This window comes from Tenrec ecaudatus, chromosome 2 (genome assembly GCF_050624435.1).
Source record: "Tenrec ecaudatus isolate mTenEca1 chromosome 2, mTenEca1.hap1, whole genome shotgun sequence".
Taxonomy (NCBI): Eukaryota; Metazoa; Chordata; class Mammalia; order Afrosoricida; family Tenrecidae; genus Tenrec; species Tenrec ecaudatus.
Genome location: NC_134531.1, coordinates 99,544,199 through 99,568,407, shown reverse-complemented (window position 1 = coordinate 99,568,407; position 24,209 = coordinate 99,544,199).

The window sequence follows — 24,209 nt, the reverse complement described above, 5'->3', positions numbered from 1 at the left end:
CAGAGTAGACTTTCCCTGTGAGTTTCTATGGCTATAAATCTTTATGGGAGCAGAAAGCCTAATATTTATTGCTTGGAGTGGCTCATGTGTTCAAACTGCTGCCCTTGTGGTTTGCAGTTGAACATATAACCCACTATGCCACAAGGGCTTCTTGAATAAGTAATACACAAAGAATTTCTATAATTCTAATACATGTAATCATGCATTATGAAAAACAAAACAACATATCTAATGAAAATAGCATTTTCAAAAGAGGTTATAGTCATAAATATAAAATAGATATTAGATGTTAAATTTTACTTAATAAGAAGAATCTTTTGATAGCATATTTTTTATTCTAAGACACTTTTTTCATCTCTGTTGCCTCTAATACAGCTTATAATGCATGTTCTCTTAAAAGAGGCACAAGCCAGATATTAGTCATGATCTACTAAACAACTACAAACAATCCCACATTTGTGGAGTCACTTCTGCATAGTAACTACCTTGTAGGACACAGCAGAGCTTGTCATAGAGTTTCAGAGAGTAGACACTTGTAAGAGAGAAGAAAGCCTCCACTTTCTCCCACTGAGTGGCTTGTAAACTTGAAACACTTACTTTTCATCCAAAACCAAACCAAAACAAAACACTTAAACCATTTTTTCATGAGGATTCTTAGTCTTCTGAAAACCTCTTAACTTTTTATAAGAATCCAGATTGATTCAACTAAATATAATCTCAGGCAAAACCATTTAACATCAACTACTTGTTTTTGTTGTAAACCATTGATTCAGGTCTGATTCATGGTGATCTTATGTATATTAGAAGAACATATCAGTTCTATGCCCTCGCTAAGATTTGTGTTTTTCATTTTTGAGCCCATTCCTTTAAAATTTTTATTTTAATTGGGAGCTCTTACAGATATTATAACAATCCATAATTCAATGAGATCCAGCATGGTTGTACAATTGCTGCCACATCATTTTCAAAACATTTTCTTTCTTCTTGAACTCTTTGATATCAGTTCCCCTTTATCCCCTCCTCTTTATCCCCACTCTACCACTCCCTAAAAACCCTTATTATTTTTTATTATGATGATTATGCCGTATTCATCCAATCTACCCCTTTACCTACAAGTCCGTTATTTGTTCCCTTCAAGTGGGGTTATACAGTCATCATTGCTATCAGTTCCTCCTCTCCCCCATCCCCCACTCTCTTCCCACACCCGATATGATTTCTGAAGATTTAGCTAGCATGGATTTCATGCATAGAATGATTCTAACAAGATTAATGAGGTAAAACGTAGATGATAATGGTAAGGGGAGGAAATATTAAAGAATTAGAGGACAGTTGTGTGTTTCATGGGTGCTATACTGCACCCCGGATATATCATCCCTTCTGTGAAGGTGGGTTTGGGGTCTCCACTTTGTCTATGCTCCTTCATGTCAATTTGATTGCTTGTTTTTGAACTTCTGATACCTATTCCCATCAACACTTCAGGCTAGTGTGTTTCTTTGCCAAATTTGCAAATAGATGAAGTAAAAAATATCTTTCCCTAAATCTCCTACCAAGTACAGCTAAAATCCTTTTAATGGTACCACTAAGAAAAATACATTCATAGCAGGCTGTGACTGACCTCTGTGACAGACCTCTATCACTTCTAATAGATTCCGACTTGAAGCAACACTATCAGACAGTGTCGAATGTCTCCATCGTGTCTCTGAGGCTGTAAATCTTTATGGAGCAAAGAGCATCGCTTTCCCTTTGGGGAGTGGCTGATAGATTCAAACGGCTGATTTTTTGGTGAGCTCTTTTATAGGAGGCTTCAGCTCCCAGTAATTATTTGTCATGGCCCATTGGCACTCTACACACTTTTATTTACTTACAGAACAGAGAGATGGCAGGTGCATGAGGTAAGGGTCATTGTGATGTCCGCATTCCTCGGAGCACAGGGCCAGGGTGGGATGACACAGGCATTCTGTCTGCACGCGTAAGCCTCCAGGTGTGTGTTGCAGATGAATGGTCCCAAAGCAAAGGGACAGAGGTATTTTAGACTTTAGGGTGCACTGTGGAACAGGAAAAATATATAAGAAGTTGGGCCTTATTTAACTTGTCCTGACTATACTGTTGTCAAACTTTATTTAAATGAACATAGCAGGACAGTTCAGTGACCATGGGTGAATGGCCAAAAGTGATATGTTTACATCTGCAGTTACAAGATTTTGTTTTTCTTGTTTCTAGATGTCATTGAATCGATCGGTTCTAACTCATGATCACCTCGTGTATATCTAAAAAATAACACTACCTGTGTGCCTTTATCCCCCTAATTTTTGCTATATACAAACCCATTGTGGCAAGCATTCAATAAATTCTAGTTATTGATAATATTCTATTTTTTACCCTCTACTTTTATAAGCATAATGCCCTTCTCTAGGGACTGTTGACATAAGCAAAGTATATGAAATGAGTTGAGCAAGATCAATTACTTTAGTACAATTGAGTATAGAGAGGCAGCGATAGAGAACATTATTGTAGGTTTAGATTGGACAAAGGGGAGGGAAATGGGGAGAGAGAAATTCAATTTCCACTGTGTTTAGAAACTATGGTTTCTTATGAGTACTAATTGACTCAGTGGCAGTACATTTGGATTTTTGAGGGTTTTTTTATGAGAAAACGCTCTGAACCTCAAAATATCAGCCTGATTGAGAAGTGTAAAATAAAACTAATAAGAAGTATAAGAAGATGATAGAAATTCTGGGACCACCTACCATCATCTTATACTGAGAAATAACATATAACTAATTACATTGATTTTTCTCTTTCTCTCATATTTTTCACATACAAATATAGAATTTATCTTGAGCCTCAATAAAAACTTCAACACATTTAAAATATTTCAAATCATACAAAATATATTCGTTTCCTGTGACTACCATAACAAAATGCTACCGAATTAGTTGCTTTAGCAAGCAGAAATTTATTTTCTAGTGGTTTGGGAGCTAAATGTTTGACCTTAGAGGAGCAGCAGGGCTCTGCTGCCACTCTACCAACTGTCGCTGTCTCAGCAGCAGACACTCACTGCAGTTCTTACACAGTTGCTTCCCTGTTTGTGACTGTTTCCATGTCTGTCCGCTTTTAGACACTACCACTCATAGAGATTGAGATCAATGACTCTGCTATGATTTTGCTAAATAATATCAAAATAGAATTTAGGACTTCAGCACATATTTTTGGAAGGTGACACCCACTTGTGTTTTTGACCATTATAATACAATTCGAGAAAGCAATAGCAGAAAAAATAATAAGAAAACCTCAAACGTTTTGAAGCTAGGCAACACAATACTGAATAATTCATGATATTTTAGGAATTTGAAAAGATATATTGACTTGAATAAACATAGAGTTTATGATATTCAGTAAAGTCACCATAAGAGGTAAAGTAAGAATTAGTCACAATAATTAGAAAAGGTAAATATTCTTAAATTATTAATGAAAACACCTTTAGAAACTAGAAAAAGAAGATTAAAATAAACAATGCAAGAGGAAATAATAAAAGGGAGAAATCAATAAAATTGTAAACAAATAAAGCAATAAAAATATTAATAAATGAAAGAATTGCTTCTAGGCAAGATTAATAAACTAGGCAAAGCTGTAGCAAGTATGAAAAAGAATAAAACACTGATGTTACTATTTGCGACTGTTATATTCTATAAAATACTGCAAACTGAATTAGTGGAGACTGAACCACTGTTCGAAGAGAAAATACATGGTTACATTCTTATAAATCTCTAATTTAAACACTGTCTTCAATTGATGAATACATATTTGTGTGTGTGAGTGAGCTTAAAGACACCTTATTTACTATATATTGTTGAGTCGTTAATGTTGAACTTATAGCCAACGGCACAAAACTTATCTATCTTATCTACCATGAGTTCTCCTCAAAGAACAGAGCAGGAGACATTGCAAATAGTTAAATTACAAAAAAAAAAAAAAAAAAGCACAGCAAAGTGATAAATGTTTCCACACCTGGAGTTTAAGTGGCACTTCTGACATTGAAAGGAACCTGGAGATGCACTGAGCTAAACGCTGGCCTGTCTAGAGGAAGACCCACAGGGTGACCCCACCCCCACCCGACCCCCACCCCCACCCCTGCCACCGACTCCCAGGTCATTGGCTTCGATGAATATCAATAGCCTCTCTTGGTGCAGCAATTCTATTTGCAGTATTTGCAGTTCACTGCGTCGTCGGTCAGGATTTATTTAGTGGGTTTGTTGTTTTTTTTTCGTTGTTTACTGTCTGAGTGCTAAAGCCAGAAATCAAATTGTTGCCTATTCAATCTCAGCTGGGAACCTGTGTGGTGGGAACACAAAAGTTCTACCACTCTGCACGCACCTTAGGACGACCCGGAAAGCACAATGAATATTGCTTTTGATGTCAAGGGTGCACATTGCAGATAGAGGACACACAAGGAGCCAAGATCAGTGGCATTGTCCAGCAGGCACCAGTGCTGGGTCAGATTCACTAGCAGCTCCACGGGAAAAGATGAGCATCTCTGGATGGGCACTGGCTCGATGGCATGTCACACCACCTGCTCCCCTGTTTGATATGCTCAGAAACCTCACACAGGTTCACAAATCGATAGTGCTGTTTTGTTTTGTTTTAAAATAAAATTTTCTTTTAAGGTAAAATAGAGTCAGAGATGTTTGTTTTGTTTTACGTTTTTAATAAATCGTTAAATAAAGTGATTGTTGATATGGTTGGATATACTTCTGCAATATGTTCTGCTTTCCTCTTGCCCTTCTTGCTGTTTTCCCCATTATTTTTTTTCCTTTTGGGGGTAAAAAGAGGTGGCTTTTTGCTCTTATACAGATTTACAGTCTCAGAAACTCAGGAAAGCTGTCCTTGCAGGTCACTGTGAGTGGGTTCCGTTTGGTGTTGGGTTCCTTCTTGTAGACCGATTGACACTTTTGTTTTGTCATTATTCTGTTTCTCTCTACTTTGCAATTATAAAACTTAAGCTAAGTCTGTATTTATTTTTCTATTTTTGTATGCTTATGCAACTGAATAATGGATCAGATTTTTCAAAATTTACATAACTTCCCTAAAATTATAAAAGAACTTCTGGATTATTCCTTCCTGACAGATGTTCTATTTTTCACAAAAATTTTCTTAATTTCTAGATTCATAATCCAGTTAATATTTATTTATATTTAATTTTATATTGATATATATTTCTTTCCATACTTCCTTACAGATCAGGCCTTTCTTTGATAGAATTTTCCCTTTTTCCAGGTACAGTCTATTGAAGTGCTTTTGTCTGCGTCTCAAAAGCTCAGTGCCTTGGAAATGATTTCAGCTCAGAAACACACACTAGGGCAGGGTATAACTGCCCAGTGGGTTTCTGAGATTGGAAATCTTTACAGGAGTAAAAAGTCTCATCTTTGTCCTTCAAAGCTAACCTACTCTTGAGTCTATTATATTAAATTATAGATGTCTGTTTTCCAGAAAATATTTTTATTTCTCCTGCACAATTCAAAAATATCTACTCAACATTGTAATTTCTAGATTGGCAGTTATACTATCCCAGCACATTGAATAAATTATTCTATAATATGCATCTCCTAATACTGCTGTTAAACACTGATTATTATCATTTTTTTCATGGCCAAGCTATGTTTCACCTCTGATTTATTAAAAAATATTTCTTTTTATTTGGTGTTCTGTAATTTAACTATGATAAGTCTAGGTGGAAATTTATTTTTATGCATAACGGGTTGGGATTCATTGTGCTTCCAAAATCAGGGAGAATGTCTATCAAAAGTTCTGAGCCATTTTATTTTCAAACGCAACTCTCCCAGTGCAAACTAAGATAAAGACAGACACACTTTCTGCCCTTTGTTCCTTCACATTTCAAAGGCAAACCAGTTTTGAAATATTACCTTTCATGGTTCGTTTCAGTGGGAAGACTCGAGGTGACTTCCTGTTACATTAATTTAGGGGCAGGTGTAAATAATTTTACTGCGTTTTAACTACTTTTTAATATGCAAGTGAAGGCATTTAATCTGTCATGCTGCGAGCAGTGGAAGTGCAGGTCAGTAACTGTCCAGCCCGCTCTTATTATAAACCATGTTTCATAAATGGCACTCAATGGTGGCCACTTAGCCCAGGACGCGCAGGGAGCTGAAGCGCCAGCCACATGTGGAAAGTGACACCTATTCAACTGCCGCAGTAAAAATAACTAACCTAGGTAATAGTTATAGAAAAATACTTCAACAATCAAACAATGCCCTGCAGTGCTTTCATTGAACTTGTCTTTAGCTTTGACTATAATTATTTGCTTCAATATATTTTGGCTTGCTTATTTTGCACGAAGGGAGGTATTCTTAATGGATTGTGTGTTCTTTTTCTCACTTGTTATAATTAATTTTAGAAGTTTATACTTCAGTTTTAACACTTGCTATGAATTGATAACTAGAGGATGCAAATGTGATCCTTATAAAAGATATGTCTCGTGTATTTTATTTATATAAAATGCATATTCAACCTCTCTGTAGCAGAGTTTATCAGAGAAGTACACTTACTTCTGAAGGTTTGCCGTCTCCTCAGGGTCGGTCTAGAGATGGTCCTAGAGTCCTGAGTGCTCCTCCTCGATCCTCAGTCTAGTTCTGCTCTTTTTGAACCTGGACTGGTCTTTGTGAGTTATTTTAACAATAGATTATAGTAGAAGAGACATCTGAGATTGTACCTTGAGAAGAAGCCTAGGAGCTTCTACCTGAATATCCAGGACGACTTGAAGTTTGGGATGATCTCTTTCAGAAATCATCTACTATGAGATGAGAACACCAAGTCCCATGGATAGATAATATAAAAGGACTTTGAACAACAGACCCGTATGAAAATCAGAACAGTAACCCGAACCAAACTTTATCCTGCCAATCAATCTTGACGTCTATCTACTTCAGTGAAGTCACCAAATGAGTCTAGTCCCAGCCAACATCTTATTGAAACTATACAGTGCACCACGTAAAACCACTCACCTGTGTCCAATCCACCCACAGCACCATGGAATCAAGAGAGCTGTTTGTTATACAGAAATAGGTAACCAGAACAGATGGCGTTAGCAGGAAATGAGATTTTGTTATGTAACCACCAGGAAGAAGACCTCCAGGGCCAGTGTCTTATCAAGTAAGAAGAGTGGGATAAGAGAATAATTCCGCAGAGTCAAAAAGCTGTATTCGGGAAGTAGAAAAGGAAATCTTACAAGGGAGCACTATGCAATCACATCTCTACCTGCAGTTTCCCAGGACCAAACTTTTGTACAATTTCATACCATGTGGAGAACTTGGAAGAGCCAGTGTTTTCTGAGCATGGGGAGATTTCCTGGAAAGAGCTGATTAAAGATGAAGAGTGTGTATGACCTTGTACTACACTGAGGAGACATCTGCGAATGTTTCTGGGATGCTTTGAAGGACTCTCGGAATGCTGGGCTGGCTCAATCGCTTCTCCATGATGGGTAGTAGTGCCCTCTTCTCCGCATGGAGGGCTTATCCACTGTGCATCATTATTGTGGCTGCCAGTCAGACCCATATCAGAGTGCTTTATGTATAACAGAAGGAAACAGTGCCCAGCCCTGGGTCGTCCTCAAAATTGTTCCTATGCTTAAGTTCATTGTTGTAATCACTGTGACAATCCATATCTTCTTTTTCACTAACTCTCCAATTCACCAAGTATCCTCTCCTTGTCCAGTAATTGGTCTCTCCTGATGACGTCTCAATAGCCTTGCCTATAAGGAGCACTCAGGCCACGCTTCTTCCAAGACAAATAGGTTTGTCCTTTGAGCAGCCCATGGAACTTTCAATATTCTTCTCCACCCCCACAATTCAAATGCATCCACTCTTCATAGGTCTTCCTTATTCGACGTCCAACTTTTTAAAAATTTTATTGGGGGCTCATACAATTCTTATCACAATCCACACATACATCCATTGTGTCAAGAACATATGTACATTTTCTGCCATCATCATTCTCAAAACACTTGCCTTCCGCTTGAGCCCTTAATATCTGCTGCTCATTTTCCCCCTCCCTCCCCACTCCTACCTACATCATGAACCCTTCATAATTCACAAATTATTATTATTTTGTCATATATTACACTTTCCAATGACTCCCCCCGCCCTCTTCTTTGCTGTCACTTCGCCAGGGAGGAGGCCATACATAGATTCTTGTAATCAGTTCCCCCTTTCTACCCAGCATTCTCTCCACCCTCCAAGCATCGCCACTCTCACCACTGGTCCTGAAGAAGTCATCTGTCCTGGATTCCCTGTGTTTCCAGTTGCGATCTGAGCCTATGTACATCCTCTGGTCTAGCCAGATTTGTAAGCTAGAATTGGGATCATGATACTGGGGGTGAGGAAGTATTTAAAAACTAGAGGAAAGTTATATGTTTCATCATTGCTACCCTGCACTCTGCCTGATTCATTTCCTCCCCACAACCTTTCAGGAAGGGGTGTCCAGTTAGCTACCATTGGACTTTGAGTCTCCACTCTGCACTCATCCACATTTTCAATGATATGAGTTTTTGTTCTTTGATCCTTGAAACCTGATCCCTTCGACAGCTCATGGTCACACAGGCTGGTGTGTTTCTTCCATGTGGGCTTTGTTGCTTCTGAGCTAGATGGCTTCTTGTTTATCTTTGAGCCTTTAAGACCCCAGACTCTATACCTTTTGATATCTGGGCACCATCAGCTTTCTTCACCTCATTTGCTTATGCACATGTTTGTCTTCATTGATTGTTTCAGGGAGGCGGGCACCCATTGATATGATTTTTAGTACTTTCATGTCTGATAACTGGTCCCTACTGCACCTTGTGGTCAGATAGGCTGGTTTGCTTCTTCCATGTGGGCTTTGATGCTTCTCAGCTAGATGGCCTCTTGTTTATCTTCAAACCTTTAAGACCCCAGATGCTATATTTTTTGATAGCTGGGCACCGTCAGCTTTCTTCACCACATTTGCTTATGCACACATTTTTCTTCAGCAATCATGTCGGGAAGGTGTGCATCCTGGAATGCCAATTTAATAGAAACACCGTGTCCTTGCATTGAGTAAGTGCTTGAATGGAGGCCCAATGTCCATCTGCTGCCTTAATACTAAACCTATAAGTATATGCACATAGATGTTTCCCCACACTCTTATATAAATATATTTACATATGTACATTCCAGTCTTTGGACCTCTATGAATACCCTTTGTCACCTAGTTCTTTTCTCTACTTCCTTTTACTTTCTTGTCCCACTATCATGCTCAGTCTTCATTTGGGTTTCAGTAATTTCTCTCAGTTACCTTGCCCTTGCTGAAGCCCTACCAGGCCTCTCATACCCTCCTTGCTACTGATTTTGGATCACTAGTTGCTCCTCTGTCCCTGGGTTGGTCAGCACCACTTCCTTACCCCCTCTTCCCCTTCTCCTGTGCACCCCCAGAACCACTGGTACTGTTGTTTTCTCCTCCAGACTATTTATCCAGTCTAGCTTATCTAGATAGCTCTATAGAGATAACAATATGCACCAAAATTTAAGCCATAGCAAGATAGGTGTTGAATGAGAACACAGTGATGACAATAACAAAAAAGGAAACAAATTACCCATAGAAGAATTAATTAAAAGAAAAACATTTTATAAAGAAAGAAACACCTGTAAATCAATCAAGGTCTGATTTTTGATCTCTAGGCATGTCCTTCAGTCAGGTCCAATGGGGTACCATGCTTTGGCCCCAGAGGCTGTCCTTTGTACTCCCTTGGGGACTCCCTACTCTACTCCCACAATTGCTGAGTCGCATGGTTTTAATGGTTTGCCTGTGTCACAAGGTCAGTCTGGGCCAGTCCTGGCCATGAGTCTCCAGTGTTGTCTCCCTTAGGGCCCTAGGCCATCAAGGGATGGTGTGTCTCATAGTAGGATCAGCCATATTGTCCACTGTCCATTGGCTGTTCAGAGCAAGGATATCGTCCTCCAAGCCTGCTGGGCCAGCATGTGCTCCACTCTCTCTTCCTCTCCCTTCATTCACTCCCATTTGTACTGATCAGACATGCCCCCCTCCCCTAGCTGCAGCTTTAGTGCCATCCTCTCAAATAAATACTTCTGGGGTGGGGGGCAGTTGTCCATGTAGCTGGTATGGGGGCCGAGTCCTCAGGCCCTACACTGTTTCCCCACTCTTTGCCGGCACACTGCATTTGTCCGGCACTGGCTTTATATCTGGTCCCTCTTTTCCTATGGAGACACAAACAATACCCTCCCCCAACTTTTGACATACATATGAGACTATAGAATTACCGTGGCTTGGATTAGGTGTACCTTAGTCCTGAAAGAAACATCCTTGATTTTCAATACTCTAAGAGGTCTCGTGTAGGGGATTTGCATAATGCAACAAGTCTTTTGATCTCTTGAATGCTGCTTGCATACGTATTCATGGTCGATCCAAGCAAGACAGAGTCCTTGACAACTTCAATTTTTTTCTTCATTTATCCTGATGTTACCTATTAGTTCAATTGCGAGGGTTTGGCCTTCTTGACTTTGAGTTGTATTCCATATATTCCATACAGAAGGCTGCAATCCTAGAGATTCATAAGCAAGTACTTCTGGTCTTTCAGGGAGCAAGGTTGTGTCATCTGTATATAAAGGCTGTTAATAAGCCTTTCTCCAAATTTGATGACTCATTTTCTTCAGATAAGCCAGTTTCTCTGAGGATTTGCTCAGCATATTGACGAAGTATGGTGAGAGGATTCAACTGTGTCACAAACTTTTCCTGATTTTAACTAATGCAGTATTCCCTCCCCTTGTTCTGTTCACAGAAATGTCACTTGATCCATGTACCAATTCCAAATGAATATGGTAAGTTGTTATGGAATTTCCATTCTTGCTGGGATCCACCGAGTTGAATGTCTTGGGATAGTCAATAAAACACAAGTAGACATCTTTTTTGATAATCTCTGCTGTCAGTGAAATTGCTTCTGTCACCTGTTCCTTGTTTGCTTCTGAGTCCAGCCTGAACCTCTGTGAACACCTTCCAAGGCACCATTGCAACCGGATGATTGTTACCAAAATTATACTCACATATTCACACATAATATCAATGAGATTCTATAATTTGAGCATTCTATTGTGTCAATTTCTTTGGACTTGGTACAAATATAGATTGTTCCAGTCAGTTGTCCAAGTAAGTAGCTGTGTTAAAATATTCCAGGCATAGATGCATAAGTGCTTCCAGTGCTTCATCAGCTTGCTGAAATATTTCAATAGGTATTCCATCGATTCCTGGAGTCTTGTTTTTAGTTAATGCTCTTTAAATTTCTTCCTTATGCACAATTTGTTCCTGCTTATATGCAATCTCCTGAAATGGTGGGATATTGACTAGTCCATTTTGATACAATGACTTTCTGTATTCTTTCCATTTTCTTTTACTAATTCCTGCATCATTCAATATTTTCACCATATAAACTATCAAGATTTTAATGTTAGGCTTGAATTTTTATTAAGTTCTTTCACTTAAAAAATGTTGATGATATTCTTTATTTTCGGTTTTCCAACTTTCTAACGTTTTACATTTTACTATCTATAGAATTTGACTTTGTCTTCTTGAGCTATCCTTTGAAAGTTTCTATTCAGTTTTTTGAGCTCATTATTTCTTCCATTTGTTTTAGCTACTCAATGAATAGCACATGCTTCTGACATTCTCTTTCATCTTTTCTTTATTTCCTGTATTTTTAAATACTTTTATTTGAGGCCTCTTACATCTCATTATAATCCATACATTCCACCAGTGTGTCAAACACATTTGCACATATGCTGCCATCATCATCTTCAAAGAAATATCTTCCCACTAAGCCCCTGATATCAGCTCCCCATTTCTCCCCCCTCCTTCCCTGCCTGCTCTCCCCAATGAACCCTTAACAATAGTTATTTTTTCTATATCTCACATTGTCTTCCATCGCCCTCAACCACGTTTACATTATCCACGCCCTTGGGAGAGGGTTATATATTGATCCTTGTGATTGATTCTCCCTTTCCTGTCTTTTTAATGTCCTTTAACTTTCCTCATGAATGACCTTCCTGATGTAATCCCACAGCTCATCAAGTCTTCTGTCATTAATGTTCAATGTGTCAAATCTGCTCTTAATATGTTCTGGAAATTCAGATATGATATAATCAAGGTGACATTTTTGCTCTTGTAGATATTTTAATTTCTTCAGCTTTTACCTGAATTTATATATGAGCAATTGATGTTCTGTTCCACAGTTGTTCCCTGTAGCTACTGGTCTGGATGAGTCAATTTGATTTCTGTGTATTCCAGCTGGAGAAGTTCATGTGCATATTCAGCATCTGTGTTTGGATAAAAGGTATTTGTGATGAACAAGTCTTGGTTTGCCAAATTCTATCATGGTATCTCCTGCTTCATTTTTAACACTAAGTTCATACTTTTCAACTATTGCTCCTTCCCCTTGGTTTCCAATTTTGGCATTGCAGTAGCCAATAATTAGAATGCAGCTTAACTGCGTATTTGATCAATTTCTGACTGAAGTCATTGGTGGAATTCTTCAATTTCTTCACCAGCTTTTGTGATTGGTGCATAAATTTAATTGGATTGGATTTCTTTGACGGCAGATAGATATAATCCTGTCAGAGACAGCTTTGTACTTCAGACTGATTTTGAAATGTCCCTTTGACAGTGAGTTCGGCGCCCTTATTCTTGATCGTGTCGTTCCTGGAATAGTAAATCAGATGATCTTCTGGTTCAAGATGGCTAATGCCCATTGAGTTCAGCTCACTAAGGCCCAGAGTATCGATCTCTATGCATTCCATTTGATTTCTGAAGACTTTCAATTTTCCTAAATTTGTACTTTACAGTCAACATTCTGATCATTAGCAGATTTTTTCCCAGCTGTTTTTGATCTTGAGTCATGCCATTAGCACCTGAAGATCCACAAGTTTCCGCTTGCACCAGCTTTACCTGGTTCGTGTAACTGTGGTTCACTGGGCTGTCAGAAACCGCTGCTCCTCAGTCACGTTTAGAGTGCCCTCTGATGGAAGGGGCACTCCCTCTACCACCGTCTCAGACAATGTTCTGCTTCATCCATTAGGCCTTCAGTATCTAGCAAGGTTTCGGCAGCTACTTCTGCTGAAGTAGGCAGCCAATTCCTTCTCCATGATCTGTTCTTAGTCTGGATAGCCAGAGAAACCTGTTTACTGTGGCTGACCCTGCTGGCATTTGAAATACCATTGGCCTATCTTCCTGTGTCCTAGCAACACACACACCACCACAGTCTCAAAAACTGACAGACAGGGGGTAGCTGGTGCCTGGTTCTGTTAATAAGCATTGTAGAGGAGTTTGAGGCAAGTTGGTTAACTGCCTGATTATGCCGGAATGTAGTTCTTAGCACCTCTGCTCATTTGTGGTTTTCATGATGTATCTGGTGGAAGTTCTTGGGGTCCTTTCTATCTCAGTTATAGCACACTAGTAATGTGTCTCACTGAGGGTGGGACCATGTAGCTGCTGAAAGCTAGAAGGGCCCAGAAAATTTAAAAAAATTAAAAACTGCTAGTGAAGTCTTAAAGGTTATCAAAGGAAAATGCATCAATAATTGGAAAAGTGGGTACTCAAGTTATTTGATAGCAGAAGATTCAGTAAAATTGTTGTGTTATATAATAGAGCCAACCACTATACTCTGACAATAGAGATTTCCAGACAAATGTTGAATAACAGACATTGACCAATGTCTTCTTTATTCTAGCTGCCTATGATAAATTATGAACGATGGTGTAGTAGGAACGATGTAGTAATAGGAAGACTCAAAAGCATCTAGTAACAAAACCAACATATTATCTTTCCTTCTCCGGCAGGTTTCTATCTTACAACAGTTCAAGTTTTTTCAGGCTTCACAGTAAATTTTGTCCCCCAGAATATTTTATATCTCCATCAAAGTGAATATACATGTAATGATCCATAGTTCAAATAATTGTATATCATATTTCAATTAAGATGCTCAGTTTTTAATATCTGTGTACTTTTATATGTATTATGATTCAACTTACAATAAAAGTACATTTTCACATAGGTAAGTATTTAATTTTCAATTACTGTGTAAATTTGGCAGCTTACAAGAGCATGTATTTATAATATTATGGTTTCTGTAGGTTAGATTTCCAGGTGGATGACTTGACTTGGTTTTCTGCTTAAGGTCAAGCAATCAAGGTATTAGTGGATTGGATTGCCATGAAAAGTTGAATTATTTCCAATCGCCCTCAGGTTATTGGATAAACTTATTCCTTAATAGATATAAGATTCATAAAACTTGCTTTTCCAAAATTAGCCATGGAAAAGAATATATATATATATAGCCAGGTCTGCAGTCTTATATTCTCATGTCTAATGATTATGAAATCCTACAATGTTTAATTTGGTATTTTATTGGTTACCAGAAAGTAAAGGGTTCCTCAAATATTCAAGGGGGTGGGATTATGCAAAAGAGTGGACACCAGGAGGCCTGCATCATAGGGCCATCTTCAAATCTTCTGCCACAGTTACGTATTTGTAAGCAATATCCTCGAAACCTGGTCACTAGTCATTACTTATGTAAGAAAAGTCTTCCCACAGGTAGAATCCATCATAAGAATTCTCCAATTACTTCAGTCTAAAAGTCCATTTGAAAATTACTTGTGTATGGGGATTATGACAGAGTGAATGAGTTCGACAAGATTTTAATTTTTAATATAAAATAAAAATGAGTTAAATACCATCTTCTAGAAAAGCAATGTTTTGGTGTAGTAAAACACCGGTTAACTCAAGAATGGGCTGAATATTAAAAAATCATGGAGAGGGCATAGCACTGAAACATACTTCTATTATATATAAGATCGCCATGAATCAGAACTGAATCAATGGCTTCAAACAAAAGCAAGCAGCTGGCATGAAATGTTTCTGCCTGAGATTATAGTTAGCCAAGTCAAATCAATCTGGATACTGATAGAAAATTAAGAGGAGATTTTTAGATGACTGAGAACCTTTGTGACGGATTGGTTTAAATTTGTTTCATTGTTTTTATGCAAGGTAAGTGATTCAAGCCTACAATCCACTCAGCGGGAGAAAGATGAGCTTTCTTCTTCCTAAAGATATCTCATCTCCTAGTTCTTTCCTCTCTTTCTTTTTACTTTCCTCCTTTCCCACTATCATGTTCGACCTTCATTCTACTCTCAGCACTTTCTCTCGGTTACATTGCTCTGCATCCCACCCCATTAGGCATTCTACTTCCTTCTCTTGATTTCCTCATCCGTTTTGGGTCTCTTATTGTTCCCTTGTCCCTAGGTTTGTTGGCTCCCCCTTCCCTTTCTCCTACCTCCTCCTCTCCCATGTCCTGCCAAAGCCCTTGGCCCTGTTCTTTTCTGCTCGGGATCAGTAATCCTACCTATCCTATATGGATAGACATGAGTAAAAGGAAAAACAAATAAACAAAAAACCCAACACTGTAAATAGTCCAGGTCTGTCTGCTGACCCTTCTGAATGTTTTCCAATCTGGTCTGCTGGAGGGCCATGCCACACGCAACGATTCCGAGGTCTGGTTTTGAGATTTCTCAGTGCTTTATTGTTTTGATCCCCTTGCTGTTCTGCTGTTTCGCTGCTGTGGGGGGATGTCAGACCAGGCACAAATCTCACTCTTTGTCTCCAGTGCTGTCCCCTGTAGCCATGTGGATCAGTGAGGAGGCATCTTGTCTCATGGTGAGGCCAGCTAAACAGTCCTCTCTGTGCATTGACTGTTCTGAGCAGGAATGCCATCCTCAAGGCTATGTATGTGTTAAGTAGTAAGAAAACAAACAGATATTGGGCCTCTACGCAAGTCTTACTTCAACACAAGAACACTTTATTCTGATAACCTGACATTCTATAATCTTCATCTTCCACATAGAATCACTGAAGGCAAAATGGGTACGTAAGAAAATGTGGTGAAGAAAGCTGATGGTGCCCAGCTATCAAAAGTTATAGTGTCTGGGGTCTTAAAGATAAACAAGTGGCCATCTAACAGAGAGGCAACAGTCCCACATGGAAGAAGCACAGCAGCCTCTGTGATCATGAGGTGTTGATGGGATCAGGTATCAGGCATCAAAGACCCAGAACAAACAATCAAATCTCTGTGAAGGAGGGGGAAGACAGAGTGGAGACCCAAAGTCCATCTGTAGACATTTGGACATCCCCTCACAGAAGGGTTACAGGGAAGGGAAGAATCAGCCAGGGTGCAATATGAATGGCACCGATGAAACACACAACTTTCCTCTACTTGTTTGAGGCTTTCTTCCCCCACTATCATGACCCCAATTCTACCTTGCAAATCTGGCTAGACCAGAGCAAGTAAAGAGAAGAGCTCACAACACAGGCAATCCAGGACAGATAAACCCCTCGGACCATTAATAATAGTAGTGATACCAGGAGGCAAAGGGAAAGTGGGGGAAGAAAGGCAGAACTGATCACAATGATTGACATATAAGCCTCCACCCATACCAAGGAGGATGAACAACAGAAAAGTGGGTGAATGGAGACAGTGGTTGGTGTACGTCATGAAAATAATAATAATTTATAACTTATCAAGGGTTCATGAGGGAGGGTGGGGAGGGAAGAAAAAAACTAGGAGTAGATATCAAGGATTCAAGTAGAAAGAAAATGCTTTGAAAACATAGGTGGCAACATATGAACAAATGTGCTTGACACAGTGGATGGGTGTACAAATTGTTATAAGAGCTGTAAGAGTCCCAAATAAAACGATTTAACAAAAAAAAAGATATCTAGTCTCTGAAACCCTATGAAAAGTTCTACTCTGCCCTACAAGGTAGTTATTATGCAGAAGTAACTCCACAAGTGTGAATTTTTCTTAAAGTAGATCATGACTAATATCTGGCTTGTGGCTATTTTAAGATATCATACATTGTAAGCTGTATTAAATGAAACAGAGATGAAAAAGGTTTCTTAGCATAAATAATATGCCTTCAAAAGGTTCTTCGTATTAAAAGAATTTTAACATCGAATACCTATTTTTCCACAGGAAAATAAACTTTTTTGAAAATGCTATTTTCATTAGATATGATGTTTTATTTTTGTTTTATAATACATGATTACATGTATTAGAATTCAAGAAATATTACTAATTCATAAGCCCTTGTGGCCTAGTAGGTTATATATCCAACTACTAACCATAAGATCAGCAGTTTGAACACACCAGCCTCTCCAAAGGATAACTATGAGGCTTTCTGTTCCCATAAAGATTTATAACTCAGAAACTCACAGGAAAATTCTACTCTGTTGTATAGGATTTTATGTGAGCTTAAGTTCATTCTATGACGGTAATAGTAGTAGTATATTTTTAACTAACAAACACTTGTATTTTAAAATAGTTTTATTGAGATATAATTAGTATATAACTGCAATAGTTTGAGCATCACTGCAATCCACTTTGGGATATGTTCTCCCTTCTTGTCCCAGGTGCTATCGAATCCCCACTTCCCCCAACCCTCTCCTTCAGTGCTCCCAGGTAATTATTATTCAATTTACTGTCTTACTAGGTCCACCCATCCTGCATTCCCTAAATAGAAAATCTCGTTGAGAGCAATGACAGAAGAAAAGGGAGACCCTCTCAATTGCGCAATTTTGAGCAGTGCTCCGGCCCATCAAGTTTTCCTGGAAGGAGAAATGGCCAAATGTGATGTTGTATATTGATTCGTGGCCCGTGTCTAATGGCTTGTCCTGAATGGTTTGGGAATTTGGAGGAACATGATTGGAAATTTGGTGACAAGGAGATGTGGGGAAGAGGCATGTGGATAGACATCTCTGAATGGGCCAAAAAAGTAAAGAAAATTGTGTCTCATGTGAAGTCTCATCAGAGGGTTGCCTCTGAAGAGCAGGATTTTAACAATCAAGAAGATAAGGTGACATTCCCAGTGGAGAATAGTCCTCCTCTTTCCTCTGCCATTCCTGTCCTTACCCAATGGACACATGAACAAAGTGGACACAATGGCAGGGGTGGGGGTTATGTATGGGCCTAGACTTGAATGCTACTCATCAAGGCTGATTTGGCCACTGCCAATGCTGAATGCCCTACCTGCCAGCATCAGAAACCAACAAAGTGTCCAAGGTATGGGACCATTCCTTGGAAAGATCAACCAGCAGCCTAGTGACAGGTTGATTCCATAGAACCAGTTCCAACATGGAGGAGAAAGTGTTTTGTTCTTGCTAGAATAGACACCTACTCTGAATGTGGATTTCCCAGCCCTACATGCAATGCTTCTGCCAAAACTACCATTCACTGACTTACAGAATGCTTTATCCACTGGCATGGCATCCCACATAGCAATGCTTCACACCAAGGAACTCACTTCATAACATATGAAGTGGGGTAATGAACCCATGCACAAGGCATCCACTGGTTGTATCATGTTCCTCATTATCCTGAAGAGGCTGGCTTGATAGAACAATTGAATGGCCTCCTAAAGACACAATTACAGCACTAGCTAGGTGACAATGCCATGTGGGGTTGGAGCAATGTTCTCCCGGAGGCTGTGTATGCTTTAAATCAGCAGACAATGTATACTGCTATATGTCTCCAATAGGCAGGATTCATGGTCCAGAAACCAAGGTGTGTTAGTCTGAATACATTAGATAAACAAATCCACAGAAACTCAAATGTACAAGAGAGCGTTTTATATAAAGGGTAAGTGCACATCAAGAAAACATCCCAACTCAGTGCTGCCCAAACCCACAAGTCCAACCTTAGCCCATATGTCCAACACCATGCCACAAAGTCTTCCTCCTTCTCACAAAACACTTGCAATGACCCCGATTTCAGAAGGAAAGCTAAATCAATGAGTGTGTAAGCATCTCAGCACTGGCAGCTGTCTCCATGTGGTTGCTCCAGCTCTAAGGCTCTAGCATAGCTCCATGTATCTTGTCATCAAGAATACCAACTAGAGAGTGTATGTGTCCCACCTCCAGCTAGCTATTTATCTCCTTAGTACCTCCAAATGAGGTCATCAAGCAATGACCTGGTTGACAGGCTAAACTCCACCTCTTCACTCTTAATGGTTTCGGGTCGGCACCGGGTCATGTAACTACCACACAGGGTGAGCTGACTAAGAGTAAAGGTCATACAGAATGGGTAGTGAAAGAAGGTAGCTCTACCTATCAGTTATGACCACATGAGCAATTGCAAAAGCAAGGTTTGTATTTCTTCTTTATATGTTTTATTGAATATATTTACTTTGTTCACATACAAGGTACCACATACAAATACATTCAGTGTGTTTTCATTTATATGTATGATAGATGCATAATGTTAGGTGTAATTGTGATTTCATTGATGTCTGGAATTTATATATGGCTAAAGAATTGTGTACAAGTGCCAATTTGGCAAGGGGTAGACTGTGATACTAAGGCTTATTGTGCCAACTAGGCAAATAGGAACATGTGGGCGGAGTTTAATAAGGTCGCAACTTCTTTGGAGGTCAATGAGACAAATGGTTTTTCAAGACCAGCCCCCTTCTCTCTTCCCTGGTGATCAGATCAACATGCTTCTGCTTGAGCTTGTTCTTCACCTCACCCCTTTGCTGCACTCCCTGTGGGCTGAGCCAACCCATGGATCCTGTAGCTAAAGCCTAAGACCCATTCAAGACCTGCTTTACCACATTGCTGGTGTACATTGCTTGAGCTTGAGGCTGGTGGATCCTGTCACCATGCATCACTTGAGTGTGAGATCCCATCGGGCCTGTTTCCCTAAACTCCCGTGCTATTGACTGTGCTGACTCACCCTGCTGCCTGCAGGCAGAATCAGCCTGTCTTACTTGAGGGGACTCTACTGTATGCTCCCTTGACCTTGGATGGGCAGCCCTCAGTAGTTAAAGGACTTTCAATATATTAACTCTTCCATGAAAGTGAGTTGAACAGAGATTTCTGTCCTGTTGTGTGGAGCAATTGGCTTTCATATTCCATCTTGCTGTATAAACCTATATATATAGAGAGAGAGATATAGATATATAGATATATATAACTGTAAGTGTCCTGGTTCTGTTTCTCTAGAGAATCCTGCCTAACACATCCATGCATTCTGAAACCTGATGTTTAGGATTGTGTTAGCACGGGCAGACTAGAGAAACAAATACATAGACACTCATATTTGTACAAGAAAGAGCTTTATATACAAGAGCAATTGAATATTAAGAAACATCCCAGCCCAGTCCAGAAGAAGTCCACAAGTCCAATATTAGTCCATTTTCTGATACCGATTTATAAATTCCTCTTCAGACTCAAAAAAAAACAAGCAATGATGCCAAATGCAGGAAGATCACAGGCCATGGGGTGGGAAGTCTTGTGGATCCAGTGGCGTTGTAAACATCTCAGCTCTGGCAGGAGTTTCCATGTGGCTTCTCCAGCTTCCAGGCTTCTGGTTGCATCATGGTAGGCCCATGTGGCCTCTCCCCAAGGAAGTCTCATAGGGAGTGAGGCTGGACAATAGAGAGGCTTCAAGGGAGTGAACAGAGTGAGACTGTGTCTCCTGCCTCCAGGGAGGAAAACAGGAATTCCCAGAATCCTCAGGAGAAGGCCATGCCCATACAGAGGCAGCGTTGGCTATGATTTGATTGGCAGCCTAGACACTACCCCTTCACTCTTAATCCTCAAATTGACACCAGACTATATAACTACAAGGATTTATTCTCTGGTACTGTTTCCTCCTCTCAGTCTGGATTTACAATCCTTAGACCGCAGAGGATTGATTTCTCCATGTATATTTGGCTGACTCCTAACTTAGATGGCTGCTTGTTTTGAGAGAAGCCTTTAAGGCACACTGGTGGTGTAGTGGCTATGCATTGAGCTGAGCTGCAAGGCACATGGTTTGCAGTTTGAAGCCACCATCAGTTCTACTCTGGTAAATAGTTATAGTCTCAGAAACTCACAGGAGCTCAATATGAGTCAGCATTGATTTGAGGGGAGTGAGATTGTTTGTTTTTAAAGTAGATGCTAGCTTTTTTGATAGCTAAGCACTACCTGATTTCTTCATTGTACTTTGTTATAGCTCCCATATTATCAATGATCTCCTCTTATGTCGAGTCCCCAGCAGGGTCATATTTCTTTTCTTTTCTTCAATATCATATGTAGGTATCTATAGGCTCAAATTTGAGAATATATAATAAGAGATGAGAGTTAATTTATGAATTGAATCTCTGACACTTTTATCACGCATACACATGGATATCTTATTAACCATAAAGCAACAGAGCACAAGATAGAGTTCATCAATACAAAACAAAAATTATAAACAAACAAACCAATACCCTGTTTACAGAATCAGAATACCCTGTTTACAAAATGAAATCATGTATCTCTAAACTGTATGCATTCAGAAGTAAAATGCTCTCTGAACAAGACAAGGATGGGTTTTGTACTCTTCTCCAAGGCAGAAATGATGACCCGACTACTCTTAAGGAAACTACTTCTAGCATCGTGGGTTCATAGTGGTCCAGACTCATTTGAGTGAAAACAAAACAAAACAAAGCAAAAAGCTCACTGCCATCAAGACAATGCTGTCCCATAGTAAACTCCTGTAGGTTTCTGAGATGATGTCAGTAAAAACCCACTCACTCTTCCACAGAGAAGCTGGTAGTTCTAGCTGCCAATCAGTTGGAAATATGTATCCAACCCAATATGAATCCACTACACCACCAGAACTCCCTAACTTGAGTGATAAGCACTTGTGAATTTCTCGTTTCCCTGTACCCTGGATATAGCTTTCCTCTTTACCTCAGAGGCATGTGATAACTCCCTAGGACTTTCCTGCTATAAGCACTGGAATAAAGCAAAAGACATACTATGGGGTACCCCCAAACAAGGGGATATTTTTCAAAGCTATGCATTTAATTTTTTTTACAAAACAATCGTATCTCCCTCTAAGTAATCTCCAATACACTGATTGAATTTACCAAATTTGTGATTCTATTTTTGGAAACATTTTTCAATCTCATCTATTTAGATGGCTGACAGCATCTCCCCTTTTTTTCTTCACCTTTTCTACATCATCAAATTGCTGTCTTTTCATATCCCTCTTTATTTGTGGAAGCAAAAGGAAGTCTCACAGAGACAGGTCAATTGTGTAAGGTGCATGGGGCAACAGAGGCATGCTGTTTTTTGTCTGAAACTGGTGCACTGAGATTGCTGCGAAAACAGGTGCAGGGTCATGGTGGCGTAACCAGTCCCCTCTCTGCCACAAATCAGGCTTCTTTGGTCACACATTGTTACACAATCTTTTCAGAACCTCTAAAGTTGAAAGATTGATTGACAGTTTGACCTTGTGCAATGAATTTCAAATGCACTATCCCCCTCACATCAAAAATACAAATGAGCATGATGTTGATCTTTTATTTCACTTGATGAACTTTTTTGGTGAGGTGACTATGGCTGCTTCCACTGGCTTGATTGTTGTTTGCTTTCAGGGTTGTAAGAATAGCACTATGTCCCCTCACTAGTAATGACCTTAGAAAAAAGTCTGGGTCTCTTTGGAGCTGTTCATTCAAAATACAGTATGTGTCCACTAGACATTTTTTTCCTGGGCAGTCAGACCTGAGGCACAAATTTTCAGTAACCTTTCTCATTCTCAAATCTTCCATTAGAATTTGCTGAACTGAGCTCCAAGATGGTCCAGAGAACGCCATCTCTTCAATGGTCTGGCGTCAATCTTTAAACACAAGTACATGAATTTTGTTGACATTTTCCTCTGTTTAAGAAGCTGATGGATGTCAAGAAGGGGTTTGACATCAATCAACATTTCAGGGTTTGTCATCAATCAACATGTTAACCTTATTTAAATGAAAAAGTCACTCGTTCAATTGATTTTTTCCCCATACCACTGGCTTGTAAACTGTGTTTTACATCAAAACAGTTTTTGTGGCATTTTTCCTGAGTAGGAAACTAAATTTCACAGACAATAGTGTTCTTTTAAATCAAGCATCACAAAAAATGAGGTTCAAATGAAACTGATTTTATGGAAAAATTCCCTGTGACCAGAGAGAACCTTCCCAGGAGATGCCACTGGGTGTACTAATTCAGAAAATGTTGCTTGATGCTCTCTTATCAGGAAAAATGCATACTACGAAATCTCCACCCAGCAGTTTTCTTCCTTTTGGGGGATTGGAGGGGTCCTCTTGATAGAATTGAGGAATCCTCTAGTAAAAATTTTTCCAAGAATATTTAAGAAAAAATGTTGTCTACTGACAACCCTCTCAGTGGAATAAAGCCACTATTGTTCATACTCTTGCAAGTTGCATACTTGCAAATTATAATTGCCCTGTTAATTCCAGAACAAGAGTGTGTTAGTCTGCACTAGAGAAACAAATTCATAGACAAGTATGTGTATAAGAAAGAGCTGTATAGAAAGAGTAATTGTACATTAAGAAAACACCCAGCCCAGGCCAGATGAAGTCCATAAGCCTGATATTAGCCCATATGTCTGATATAAATCTATAAAGTCCTCTTCACACTCATGAAAAGCATGCAATGATGCAGGAAGATCACAGGCCAGTGAGTGGGAAGTCTTGTGGATCCAGTGGTGGTGTAAGCATCTCAGTGCTGGTGGGTGTCTCCATGTGGCTCCTCTAGCTCAGGGCACTAGCATAGTTCCATGTGACTTGCCAGCTGCAATATCTTCCAGGGAGTAAGCCTCCATCCTGCCTCATGTCAGGTTACTATCAACTTAGAGCCTCCAAATGAGGTCATCAAGCTGCAACCTAATTGACAGGCTAAACTTCACCTCATCACTCTTGAGACTCTCAAATTGAAAACAGATTATGTAACTAACTACCTCAAAGAGACATTTTTCTCTGAAGCATTTACTAATTGTTGAATTGACCTGAGTGAAATGAAATAATTCCCTACCCCCACCCGTCAATGTCATTATGAAACAAAATTGACTCAATGGCAATGAACTTGATTTTGAGTTTAAGGAATATAAAACATAGAAATAGAACCGAAATGTATAATCCATTTTATATTTTAAAGGATGCATTCTCTTTCAGTGTGTCAAGCAATATGTTACTTATTTTTCCCTCCTCCACCTATCGTTATAATGCAAAAAGTTAAAATATCAATTAAAATTTATACTATACTCTTGATCCACATCCTTTTCAGTTGAGTTTGTTGGAGCCAGTAAATTTAATTTT